Source organism: Benincasa hispida, unplaced genomic scaffold (genome assembly GCF_027475165.1).
Source record: "Benincasa hispida cultivar pf3 unplaced genomic scaffold, pf3_genome.v1.1 HicScf313, whole genome shotgun sequence".
In the NCBI taxonomy this organism is placed as follows: Eukaryota; Viridiplantae; Streptophyta; class Magnoliopsida; order Cucurbitales; family Cucurbitaceae; genus Benincasa; species Benincasa hispida.
The window spans coordinates 3333-17500 of NW_028326397.1; positions in this window are offsets into that span (position 1 = coordinate 3333).

A 14168-nucleotide genomic window follows, 5' to 3' on the forward strand; every position below is an offset into this window, starting at 1 on the left:
GAGGAAGCTATTTATAGGTGAAACCTTGGCTCTTTGAAATTGTGGTCCCCACTATCTAATTATGGTAGTTCCGAAAATGGCGGAATGGAAAATTCCTTCTATTACGCAATCAATCCGTCAGAAATGTACAATTAAAAGTTGTACACTTGTCAGAATCGTCCGCGATTGCGTTGCTCTTTCACATCTTCGATCTATCGCCGCATGCGGTGTTGTTTTTTATTACCGCATGCGGTTGAAATTGCGTTGATCGCTAAAGCTCAGGATCGATTGTCGCATGCGCCATCATTGCGTTGATCATCTCTTCATTCTTGATTGATAGGCGCAATGCGACATAGATGCGTTGTTTATTTTGTCTTCAAGTCCATGAACACATGTGGTGACCCATTTCTGGCAAAACAGAAACTGAAACATTCTATTTCCCATCGCAATGGTGTTAGTGGGTGTGTTTACGACATTTTGTAATTTTTGTATTTCTTAGCCAATTTCTATACATCGACGCAACTTTCCTCTCTTTTTGCCGCAATATCTAAATAAAACAGTATAAATAACTTGTATTTCTACAAGTTATCAACCGCATGCCTTGTCAATGCATAGGGTCACAAGCGCTCAACATGACCACCTTGGCGTGCACAACTCCAACGCCTAGCTCCCCCACACTTGGCCACACTTGACCTCTATAAGAGCTCGTCTAACCTCTAAAAGCAAGACTAGGGCATAAGAGCTTGTCTTCAACACCCAACACAAGGCTAACGTATAAGCTACACCCTACCAACACAATTGAATTAAATTAGGCTACACCCTACCAACACAAGGCTAACATATAGGCTACACCCTACCAACACAAAGTAGGGAACTTAAACAAAGCATGGAAATAACGCAATTGAATTAAACTGAAAGTAAACTCATAAAGCAGTAAAGGCTATTCTAGTAAACAGTAAATAATGCAATGCAGAAAATCGTAAAAGAAAGCTACAAATAAAGCAATTAAACATAGATGTAGGGCTGCAGATTGAAAGAAGTTTTCCAGAGTTGCCGCAATAGCATCCCTTCAAGCAGTCAATCCTACTTGCCTAAGTCGATGGTCTCCATGCGTCGTTCCACATTGCCCCCATAGTAGGGCTTAATTCGTTGACCATTGACTTTGAATGTGTTGCTTCCATCTTCAGTTGTTAGTTCCACTACGCCATGGGGAAAGATAGTCTTGATGCAGAATGGCCCAAACCAACGGGACTTCAACTTCCCTGGAAACAATCGCAAACACACGTTAAAAAGAAGTACCTGTTGACCCTCAAAGAACGTCTGGTTGCTTATGCGGTCATCATGCCACTTCTTGGTTCGTTCCTTATAAAGCTTGGCATTTTCATAGGCATTCATTCGCCACTCGACTAGCTTGTTTAATTGCAACTTCCCGACTTCCCCTGCGCTTGACAGATCGAAGTTCAGCTTTTTGCTTGCCCACATAGCTTTGTGTTCCAACTAAAGAGGCAGAAGACAAGCTTTTCCAAAGACCAGAGCATATGGGGACATGCCTATTGGAGTTTTGAAGGTAGTCTTATATGCCCACAATGCTTCATCGAGCTTGGGTGACCAATCCTTCCTGAAGGTAATGACTACCTTCTCCAAGATAGTCTTGATCTCTCTGTTAGAAATTTTTGCCTGCCCATTGTTTTGTGGGTGATATGCGGTTGCAACTCTATGGCTGACATTAAATTTGGTCAACAAGTTAGTGATGATGCGGTTGATGAAATGTGAGCCTTCATCACTGATTAAGGCCTGGGGTGTTCCATATCGGGTAAAGATTATTTTCTTGAGAAATTTCGTCACCGTGGCCACATCGTTCTTAGCACATGTGGTGGCCTCAACCCACTTCGATACGTAATCAACCGCGACCATAATATATTGATGACCTTCTGAAGGTGGAAATGGGCCCATAAAGTCGATTCTCTATACATCAAATAATTCAATTTCCAAGATTGAAGTCAAAGGCATTTCATTTCTTCTGCACATGTTCCCTGTTCTCTAGCATCTATTGCACTGCACAACATGGGCATGGGCGTCCTTAAATAGTGTTGGCTAAAAATAGTCACTCTGTAGGACTTTTGCGGCAATCCGCTACCCCCCAAAATGTCCTCCATAAGGAGACTCATGATAAAGCTCCAAAATGTGCTTGGCCTCATGCTCAGGAAAGCATCGATGCAAAATATGATCAGGTCCAAGTCTATACAATAAGGGGTCATCCCAAAAATAAAATTTGACTTCATGTCTCAGTTTCTTCTTCTGTTGGTATGAGTAGTCTTCTGGTACTTGGCCGCAAACTATGAAGTTTACAATGTCCGCATACCATGGAACATTAACGCATACCGACATAAGTAGCTCGTCAGGGAATCTTTCTTCAATGTCTTTTTCTTTCTTCTGAACCTCGCAATTTTCCAGCTGTGATAGATGATCTGCGACTTGGTTCTCAGTGCCCTCCGATCCTTAATCTCTAGGTCAAATTCTTGTAAGAGTAACACCCATCTTATTAATCTTGGTTTCGCATCCTTCTTCGTCATAAGGTATTTGATCGCAGAATGATCAGTATACATCACAACATTTGTTTCAATTAAGTACTGTCGAAACTTCTCCAATGCAAATACCACTGCGAGCATTTCTTTTTCCGTGGTTGTATAATTTTCCTACGCAACATTCAACGTTTTGCTGGCATAATAGAAAGGATGCAAAACCTTGTCTATGCACTGACTCAAGACTGTACCCACTACATATCCATTGGCGTCACACATCAACGCAAATGGTTGCGTCCAATCCGGCGCAATCAGAATAGGTGCGGTGATGAGCACATTTTTCAGTATGTGTAATGCTTCGGTGCATGCGTCATTAAACTCATATTCGCGGTCAATCTCGAGGAGCACACTTAGGGGCCTTGCGATCTGAGAAAAGTTGCGGATAAATCTTCGATAAAACCCAATATGTCCCAAAAAATTCCTAAGTGTTTTCACATTGACTGGTGGTGGTAACTTGGAAATTGCATCGATTTTCGCTTGATCAAATTCCAATCCTGCCTTTGATATCCTGTGACCTAGCACGATCCCTTCTTTAACCATGAAATGGCATTTCTCCCAATTCAGAACAAGATTCGTTTCAACACATCTTTTCAATATTTTTTCAAGATTTGATAAACAGGAGTCATAAGTGTTGCCAAAAACTGAAAAGTCATCCATAAATACCTCGACTGACTCCTCTAAGAAATCTGAAAATATTGTCATCATACACCTTTGGAAGGTACCTGGTGCATTACAGAGTCCAAATGGCATGCGACGGAATGCAAATGTGCCGAATGGGCACGTGAAAGTTGTCTTATCTTGATCTTCCGGTGCAATCGCAATTTGGTTATACCCTGAGTAGCCGCCAAGAAAACAAAAGAATTCGTTCCTCACAAGTCGATCTAACATTTGATCAATTAACGGGAGTGGAAAGTGGTCCTTCTTTATGGCCAGATTTAGTTTGCAGTAGTCCATACAGATTCTCCACCCTGTAGTTGTCCTTGTAGGAATTAACTCATTCTTGCTGTTGGTGACGACTGTCATTCCCCCTTTCTTTGGAATGCATTTCACTGGGCTTACCCAGCTGCTATCAGATATAGGGTAAATGACGCCTGCATCAAACCACTTCACTAGTTCTTTCTTCACAACCTCCCTTATGGCAGGGTTCAAATGGCATTGCCTCTCTATAGATCCTGTTTTTCCTTCTTCAAGACGAATCTTATGCATGCAATACGATGGGCTGATCCCACGAATGTCTGCTAAGGTCCATCCCAAGGCTTTTGCGTTTTTTTTAAGGATCTGAATAAGTGCTTCCTTCTTTTCTTTGCTTGGTGAGGTAGAGATTATAACCGGTAAAGTGTTATTGCCTCCTAAATAAACATATTTGAGGTGCACCGGTAATGGCTTCAACTCTAACATGGGTAGTTCTTCTAAAGATGGCTTAGTACGTTGCGTTGTTCGTTCAGATAACTTGATTATTTCAAATCCTGACTCAGTTTGTATTGCGGCGCAATTTTCCTCCCACATTGTGCCGATCCCAAAGTATTCTTCCTCCGATTCATTCTAAGGCTCGTGCCAATGTTCTTCCTGCAGTTCCCCAACATATGGACAATTTTCCATATCACTTGGGTATTTCAACACATTAAGAATGTTGAATTTAACTTGCTGATCGTCGACCCTTATGGTAAGTTCTCCTTTCTGTACATCGATCAGTGCTCGCCCTGTTGCGAGAAATAAGCGACTCAAGATGATAGGTACCTCAATGTCAGCTTTATAGTCTAATATGATAAAGTCAGCAGGGAAGATGAACTTATCTACTTACACAAGTAAATCCTCTATTTTGCCCTCTAGATGTGTTATTGATCTATTGGCCAACTATAACGTAATTGTGGTGGGTCTTGCATTGCCGATATTTAACTTTTTGAAGATTGACAAGGGCATTAGGTTTATACTTGCCACCAAATCACACAACGCATTTCCGACTTCTTTTCCACCTATCAAGCATGGCAATGTGAAACTCCCAGGATCTTTCATTTTAGTGGGGATATTGTTCTGAAAAAGCGCACTACACTCATATGTTAATGCGACCGTTTCATTCTCCCCGATCTTCCTTTTGTTGGCAAGTATGTCCTTGAGAAATTTCACATAGCTCAACATTTATTCCAAAGCTTCTATTAAGGGAATGTTGATATGTAATTGTCGGAGAACATCCAGGAATTTCTTGAATTGTTTGCTGTCATCTTTCTTTCGCAGCCTGGATGGAAAAGGTGGAGGATCCCATCATACTTCCTGTTCAATTGGTTGTTCATTGAGGTCCTTGGCTTGCTGTGTTTTAAGAGCTGGAGGTTGCAGTGACTTTACATTTGAGTCTTGTTGAGATTCACTCTTTGTAGAGGTATTTCCTTCTAAACTGGTAGTTCTATTGTTCATGGTTGATTGGTCATCATTAATGATTATGTCTATTGGTCTTCCTATTGAATCCGGTACTGGTGGCACGGGGACCATTGTCTTGCCACTTCTCAATGTTACTGCTTGACATTGTTCTTTACCGCGCGGTCCCGATGCTCCCGAGCTGCTGGGAAGCGTACCAGGCGCTTTATTCTTAAGTTCGATCGCAAGCTGTTCAATCTGTACCTCTAAATTTCTAAGGGAGGAAGCTTGCGATTGCTTGATTGCCTCATTCTTCTCAATATACTGTTTCAATAATGTTTCCAAAGACAAGGTACTACAAGAGGTGTCAGAAAAGGACGGTTCGTCGTAGGGTTGTACACTCTGAAAATTACCTTGCTGTGATTCTGATTAATGAAAACTGAAGGATTGCCTCGATTCCCAGGATGACTGCTCTGATGATTACTTTGGCCCCCTGGTTATGATTCCCTTCCCAACTGAAAGTTGGGTAATTCTGCCAACCACGGTTATAGGTGTTACCGAATGATTCCTTGTGAATAGAGTATACGGACTGTTGATTCAACGGGCAGACTTCCCCTGAGTGCCCCTCTTCGCATTGAACGTAATTTATTGTGGCCGCTTGCGTCAACGCATTGGCTTGCGCTGAACTTTGAGAGAGATGTCCTTGCTGAATTGCCATAGGCTGTAGGAGTGAGGTTACTGTGGCCATCTGGTTGGCCAAGGTGTTCATTGTAATAGCTGGTACAATGGCTTCTACTCTTATTTGATCCGAACCTCTTTCCTCATACCCGTTATCTATCCACTTATTTGTATTTCGCGAAATGTGATCTAAGATGAGCTTTGCTTCCGTATACGTCTTGTCCATTAGTCCTCCTACTGTGGAGGCATCAGCACTGCTTGCGTTAGCTAATCTAAGTCGTTATAAAAAGTCTCCATCAGAATTCAATCGGGAATCCCAATGTGCGGACAGTTCTTCACTAATTGTCTGAATCGCACCCAGGTGGTGCTCAAAGTTTCATAACCCTTCTGTTCAAAATTCAAAACATCCCTCCGTCTTCTTGTGTTGATGGCTGGAGGGAAGAATCTATTCATAAATCTTTCGACCAACTGATCCCATGCGTTGATTTCATTTGGCTCTAGTGACTGAGCCTACCTCCTTGCCTCATCCCCCAGTGTATACAGGAAGAGGTACAATCTAATTCCTTCGGGAATCACACCAGGTATGGAGAATGCGTTGTACATTTCTAAGAAGCTGGTCAAATGAGCATACAGGTCTTCTCCTTGTAGACCTTAAGGCCTAAGTAATTATATGCGATATAATTAAACGTTTAAATTTATTGAAATTAAACGTAATTAGACAGTTCAAAATATTTAAATAATGATTTAAATATTTATTACATGAATAGGATTCATGTTTGAATTAGGTGTTTTATTAATTTAATATTTGTATTAAATTATTATTTGATTAATTAAATTTGTTTAGTTAATTAATTATTTAAAATAAATCATTTTTCAATTTGCAAAATTCAATTTTAGAATTGAATTTTAGTTTTATTTAATTTAATTTTAATACAAAATTAAATTAAATAAAAATCTGAAATTTTAAAAATGATTTTTTAAATGTTGAAAGTGGGTTTACCCCAATTTCAAATTGATAGTGGATTAATCCACAATTTAACACCTTTCCCACTAAATTAAGTGCAATTTGATGTGTCGAATTGTTGTAGCTTAGTGCTTGCATGTTTAATTTGTTTAAAATGGCTGAAGTTTTGAAGGTCAAATTCGTGGAGATATTAGCAAGGATTTGAAGGAAATCTACAAAGATTGTACTTCTAAAATCCTCTTTGTAAAAACTTATTTTTTAGCATGCTTATCACTCAAATTAAGTGTAGTTAGAGTATTTAATGATTTTGTTAGCTTCCATTTTATGCATGTTTACTCTATCAATTGATATTAGAGCATGATTTAAGCACTCAATTAACATTAATTTTGAGTTTTGTGGGTGAATTTCTAGACATGCATGTTTTGGTGATTGGTATGGTGTTCATTTAGCTTTGGCATTAGATTCCTCTTTAATTATGTTGTTGTAATTGTAATTGGCTCTTGATTGATGAGCCTTAATGTGTGCTTGAGAGTCTTTACTTTTATTGGAGTCAATAGAGTTGAAATTAAGTTGTAATTGAAGATTGAAGCAAGCTAGCATAGTTGGAAAAAGTAGAGCTGAAGCCACTGCCAGACAGCATTGCAATGTTGTCTTTAGAGCATTGAAACATTGTTCTTCATGAAGCCGAGGCATTGCAACGCTAGGTTGGAGCGTTGCAACGATGCTCAACCCAGCCTAGAAACATGCGCGCATGTGAACTGGTTCGTGGGAGGAGTCTGGTTCGACCGGTTCAACTGCCTGGGGTCTCGTTCAACCCTATTTGATCTATTCGGCCTCTTTTAGAGCATCGAAGGGTCAGTTCGGGTCGAGTTGGGTAGTCCAAAACTTCTTTGAAACTGTTTTTGAATTGTTTTTATAATAAATTAGTTTATTTGCTTGCTTATGATGCCAAAGTTGGTCCATATCAATATTATTTTAAATATTTATGCATGTGATATGTTATATTTAATTCAAACATGTATGTACATATTGTATGCCATGTAGATTTAAAATCTCGCCATAGGAAAGCATGTTATAAATTAGTTATAATATATAATAGGCATGATTAGGGCTTCATAAGTTTAATATAATTGTTGTATTAAAGTATGAAATGCTTATGTGAATGTTATAGTATGTGTATATGTTTTTATAAGAGTTATAAAATGAATTAGACATTTAAAATCTATAACAAAGATAAGTTGTATGCTCACCTAGGTTTAATAACAACTTGTTTTAATAGTTAAAAATAGGTCGTTATCTTATAAAACACGGTTACAAACTCAATCGGTTTTGAATTCTGTGTAAGGTTGGAGGTACTTAAGTTGAGTACAAACTCACTCGGTTTATAATCCTATCTAATTAGACATTCAAACATGTATGTTCATCGACAGCGAGTGCGCCGCCATGTAGTCTTTATATAAACCTCAACTTCTATCTCTCTGAGTTTTCCTCTCATGCAAACTCTCTCTACCTTTCTTTTTCAACCATCTGCAGGAACCTCAATCGACATCCTCTATCACTTCTACTGTTGTCCAGTCACTGCCGCCCATACCATCCATCAGGAAATTCCAGCCATGGGTGTCACTTGTAGGTTCGCCTTGTGCAAAATTCATCATTTCTCTTCCAAATTAATGAACGCTCAAGCTGGAAAATCTATGTTCACATTAGAGCTTTCTCAATCTTTGAAATCCAGCTCATTTCGTCTTTGTTAGTGAGGTTCTTGAAGCTGAAGCAAAAATCCAGATCGAGCATCCGAGTATTGGTTTCCAACTCGAACTTCATGTTTGAATCTTCTGCAACATAAAATATTGAGAATGATGATGATGGAGGTCTTGTTTGCCCTTCTGGTTATCGGCCCATGCCAGCTAATCGCAAGCTGTGGACTCCTCACAGCAGGTAAAATGTTGTTTAAGTTTCACATCTAGCACTAGCATAACTATCTGTCTCAATTCCAAATTTCTTGCTAATGCTCACTTGAATGATTGAGGCAACTTTCACTTACAGTATTTGTGAAAAACCCCTTGTTTTGTATCTATGAACTGTTATCCTAGTTCATCTTCAATTTAAATACCCAATGATCAACAATTATCGTGGTTCATTTCATGAACTATTTGTTTATTCTTTGTTTTGGCTGTAACGAGATACCTTTGTAAGTTTGAAAGATTACATTATTGACTCTCGTAGTTATGGGGTGTCCTTGATTTGGTAGGTCAACATTTTGAGGTGGTTGAGTAAGAGATTATAGGTCAGGTAATGGATTATTATTCAACAAATTACCTGATTGTTGACTTTGATTCCTTTTTCTTTTCAAATTAAGTTTTATGAACCCTAATTGAATGTGATTTTGTACTACAAATTTTGTATTTAAGACATGGAAATGGTTCGATATATCGTGTTGGTTCTCTCTCTTCTAACTTTAATATTTATATAATGTGTGTTTTCATTGTTTTTTTTTTTTTTTTTTCTTTTGGGTTTTAGGTATTTTCAAGGAATTTTCCTTCTCGTGACCATGAAGTTTTCATGTTCCATAAATTGAGGTATTTGAGGTTGAGTTACTATGTGAGTTGTTTATGTTCATGTACCTTGCCAAATGAATTCAATTACTATATTCTTTTCTCTTAGTTATTTGGTTACTGTTGTCTTTTCTATTTGGTTACAATTATTAATTTTCTCTTAATTTTGATAAGCTTAGTTGTTAGGATACATAAGTTTGTTTTTCGAGGAGTTTATGTTCATGAGTTTTGTTACTTTATTATCATGTATTTAGCTTACATATAAGTAAAATGACTCTATATTAACATTTAATCTCTCTTATTCAGCTAGTGAAAATACTCTTTAACACACCAAAGCTTCTTAAAAGTAAGTTATTACCCTTTTTTGATATACAAGTGAAAGTTATTTATATCTAACAAAATTTTAATATTACTATGTGGCCCTTGTGAGCTTTAGTAAAATTTCATATAACCACAAGGAAGAGCTTTCTATATGTGTCTATAGTCGTTAAAACTCTCCTTGTAAACATGTATGAATAGAAGAGAGGAAACTTAAGAGAGTGACATTTGTATTTGAGAATTTGTAGCTTTACCTTTGAGTTCAATCGATAAGAATATTCTCTATAAAAGCAAGGTTGCATTTAGTTATTGAAATTAGTCATGGTGTTAAATGCGTGGAAATTTTTTGTGTGGCTTAGTTGATGATGGATTGCTGTTAATTTTTATGAAGTGGATTGTTGTCAGTTGATGATGAAATTCTAAAATTATTAAGTTCAATTTCTTGTAGTCTCTAACTTTTGGTTTTTATTATTTCAATATACTTAGTGAATTTATACTTAGTGACAATTTCATACAAAAAACCAATGGAAGTATTTGATCCAAAATGTCAAGGATGCCCTGACTTATTACATTTAATATGAAAGATATAAAAAAACATCAAATGTATTGTGTAACAATTGATAATCAAATAAGAAATGTTTATGTTTACTTTATGTAATAGTTGGTAATAGTAGTTGATAATCAAATAAGAAAACATCAACTTTATGTACCTTTGATATTAAAGTGTTATATGAGATGGAAATACTTTTATTAAGTGTTTTTTTATATAGTTGTTAAGTTGATATATGTGGTATGAGTGTTGATATTTGAAGATATGGGTTGGACATGGATGTTACTTCGTCATTTTGGAGATATGGCATAACTAAGACTTGTTCATATGAGATTGATAGGTGTAACTTTTGGAATTTTTCTTACTGGGGGGAGGGGGGTTGATGTTTTTGAAAATGTGTTCATATGGGTATGACAATAATGTTGAAATTCATTCTTTTTTTAATTATTCATTTGGGTTAATTGATGCTTCAATTGTTCATATATATGTGTTGTTTGTTTATTTAGTTAATAAATGATTATCCTCTCCAATTAAATTGTATCATTGTAGGACCTCAATCAAGAGCCATTATAGGTAATTTTTTAATTGGTAGGAGAGTTTCTTGGAGGCACTATTTAGACTTAAAGTTATTGGTTCTGTATTCTCTTTTGTTTGTAGATTTCAAGGAGTTGAGGATAATATCTATGAGGCTTTGATTTTGGAGTTACCTAAGAGTATTGTAGTGCTTGGAAGAGGGTGCAGTTTCTCTTTTTTATTATTACATATGCTCTGTGTTTTATGATTAAGGATCATAACTCGTTTTTTTTGTTATTAAGTATATTGTGTCCAAATGAGTTTTATTCACTTGTTGGGTAAGATAGTTTGTAACTTTTGTATTATTTATGAGGTTGTTAGTGTTGTAACATTGAAAGTATTAATATAGAATTGTAATTTTGACTTATATATATATATATATATATATCAATGTGATTGTTGGATCTCAAAATATGAGCAATTATGTAGGTAATTTTTAAGAGTAAATTCTAAAAAAAAAAAAAATACAAACTTAACAAACAAAACGTATCAAGTATTAATTAAGTTGTCAGTTTTTAGATGTCAAGAAAAAATTTATATTTGACAACTAAAAACTGTCAAGTTATGAAAATCTTGATTCATAATAAATGTCAAGAACTTAGATACTTGACACTTAAAATAAGTAAACAAATCTCATATACTTGACAAAAATATATCAAATAAATTACAGGTTGACATTTTTAGCCAGTCAAAAAATTTCTCTTATTCTTGACATGGGATTACTTGACGTTTTTAAAAACATCAAGTAACATTGATACTTGACTGCAAGAAAACATCAAGTAATATAGTTTTTATAGCAGTGGTCTGGTTCTAATGGTAGCAACATGAGCAATAACATTCGACTCACGCTTAACCTGAACAAAGGAGCACACAACAAAATTTAAAGCAAGAAGATGAATTTCCTCTACAAAACATTGAGCCTCGCAAATGGAAAAAGAAACACCAGTGATGAGATTGATCGCCATTAAGCAGTCCGACTCCAAAATGATTTTAGAAAAACCACATTTCAGAGTTGAAGACCTTTCATTATTGCTTTTAACTTAGATAAAGGGCATAAAAAACTACTTTAGAATAGTTAAAAGCAATACCTTAACTCACGTTTGGTTCATGGGAATAAGAGGTAGGAATGTGAAATAATATTCTATCACCATGTTTGCTACAAGTTTTTAACTTTGAAAATGAGAATATCTTATTACAAACATTTTATATTCTCATTCATGGAGGTTTTTCATAACTACCTAAATAAATAGATGAGTTTTTCCATTTCTATTGACTTTTCTCTCTCTTACTTTTTATCTTTTCATTTTATTTGTTTTTCATTTTATTTTATTTTTTTTGATATTGATTAATTTATCTAATTTTTATAAGTATGTTTAAATTAGATTTATAATTGACATATATAATTAATTTTATTAATAATAAGGCTAATATAATAACTTATTCTATTATTATGAATTAATATGAAAAACCATAATCTTTTTTTTTAAAAAAAAATATATGAATAACCATGATTATATGTGCTTAAATTTCTTTTTATTGGTAATATATATTAACATCATAAATTATTTTTAAAAATTTTTAATTAATCTTTAATGAAATATTAATTAATTAAATAAGTTTTTTTTTCCAATTAAACAACCTTGTACATTTGTATTTCTAGTTTTAATGTATAATTATAGTTATTTTTTAAAAATTAAAAACATTATTTGATGACTTAAAATCAATTAATTTATATCAACTTCTTTTATATATATATATAAGGCTTATAATTGACATTAAACAATTAGTTAATTAACTCTTCAATTAACAAAACTACCGAATGTGCAATAAATGTACAATAAAAAATTAAATTAACTACCAATATTTTTTAATAAAAATTGATAATATAAGTATGCAATAAAAAAAATTTAATTGATAATAAATACATTAAACTGGGGAATGAGTGCGTTAATTAAAATTTTAATGGTTTAAAATTGATTTAATAACTTAATGTAATAAAATAAATTAACAAACAAAAATTAATCATCAAAATTAATTTTTACTAATTTTATACCTATAATTGCATAAAAAGGTATAATACATTCCCAGATATCCTATTCTTATCTCCATACATAACCAAACACAGTTGTTCGCATGAGGTTTCTGAAGAAACGTGTTTCGTGGAGTTGAACTTGAGTTGGTGTTGATGTTGGAGTTGATTTGATGTGATGTGGTTCGATCTCTAATACTTGATTCTCTGATTCTCTCTCAGACGGATGAATATGCTTGACTTGGAGAAGGAAAGCATCGAACATTCTTGAAGTAGAAGTCTTGGAAGCTTGGAGTAGAAGTCTTGGAAGAGTATTTGTGTCTTTAAAGGTCTTCTGTCTTATAGGAGTGCAGCTTTAGGAGTCTTGGAAGCTTGAAGTAGAAGTCGTGGAAGAGTATTTGTGTCTTCAAAGGTCTTCTGCCTTATAGGAGTGCAGCTTCAAGAGTCTTGGAAGCTTGAAGTAGAAGTCTTGGAAGAGTATTTGTGTCTTCAAAGGTCTTCTGCCTTATAGGAGTGCAGTTTCAGGAGTCTTGGAAGAGTATTTGTGTCTTCAAAGGTCTTCTGCCTTATAGGAGTGCGCAGCTTTAGGAGTCTTGGAAGCTTTAAATAGAAGTCTTGGAAGAGTATTTGTGTTTTCAAAGGTCTTCTGCCTTATAGGAGTGCAGCTTCAGGAATCTTGGAAGCTTGAAGTAGAAGACTTGGAAGAGTATTTGTGTCTTCAAAGGCCTTCTGCCTTATAGGAGTGCAGCTTCAGGAGTCTTGGAAGCTTAAAATAGAAGTCCTGGAAGAGTATTTGTGTCTTCAAAGGTCTTCTACCTTATAGGAGTGCCTCTGCTTGTCAGTGAATTCCCTCTGGGTCTTCTGAGTGTAGAAAATGCTGCCTTTACAAATGAAGATAACTTCTCTATTTATAGAGTTCTCAGGTGGGCTTTGTGGGCTTGGTTGGTCCATGGGCCTGACCCTTGGGCCCAATTAGTTGGTTTTGGGCCTGATCTGGAATTTGGGTTTAATTCAACTTTTTTTGTAGTTTGGACTTTAAGCCCAAATAGTAATATCAAATTGGACCAATTTAATCTCATATGATTCATCCGCATGACGTCATCGAAACTTGTCTTCAATTTAATTCGGAACATGTATCAACTTCTAATTGGACCCAAAGTCAATGATTTAGAAATTCGTCGTTAATTTAGCAAACGACGTGGTGACTTGTGATTGGTTCAAAATTTCTCATTCAACAAATGCCCCTTTTTCGAGATTTATGCACGTATATGGGTGGATGAATCTTGAAAAAAAGTAATTTGAGATCAAAGTATGATTTTTTACTCTTTTAATTTGGTGCATCATTATGATCAAAATATGAGAATTTAGCTCAAAATTTTGATTTGAAATCTTGTTCGTTTGACACACTTTCGCTAAGTAAGCTTTAATTTGAACTAAAGTAGGATTTATGTTCCACTTTAATTGCAAATTTAATTTAACTTAATTCGAATTCGAAATAGAATTTGGGGTGAAATTGAATCTTGATCAATTTTGGTTTGAGATAAAAATTTGGGATATGCTCAATTTTACTTGGAAATGAGTATAGAAACTAAGG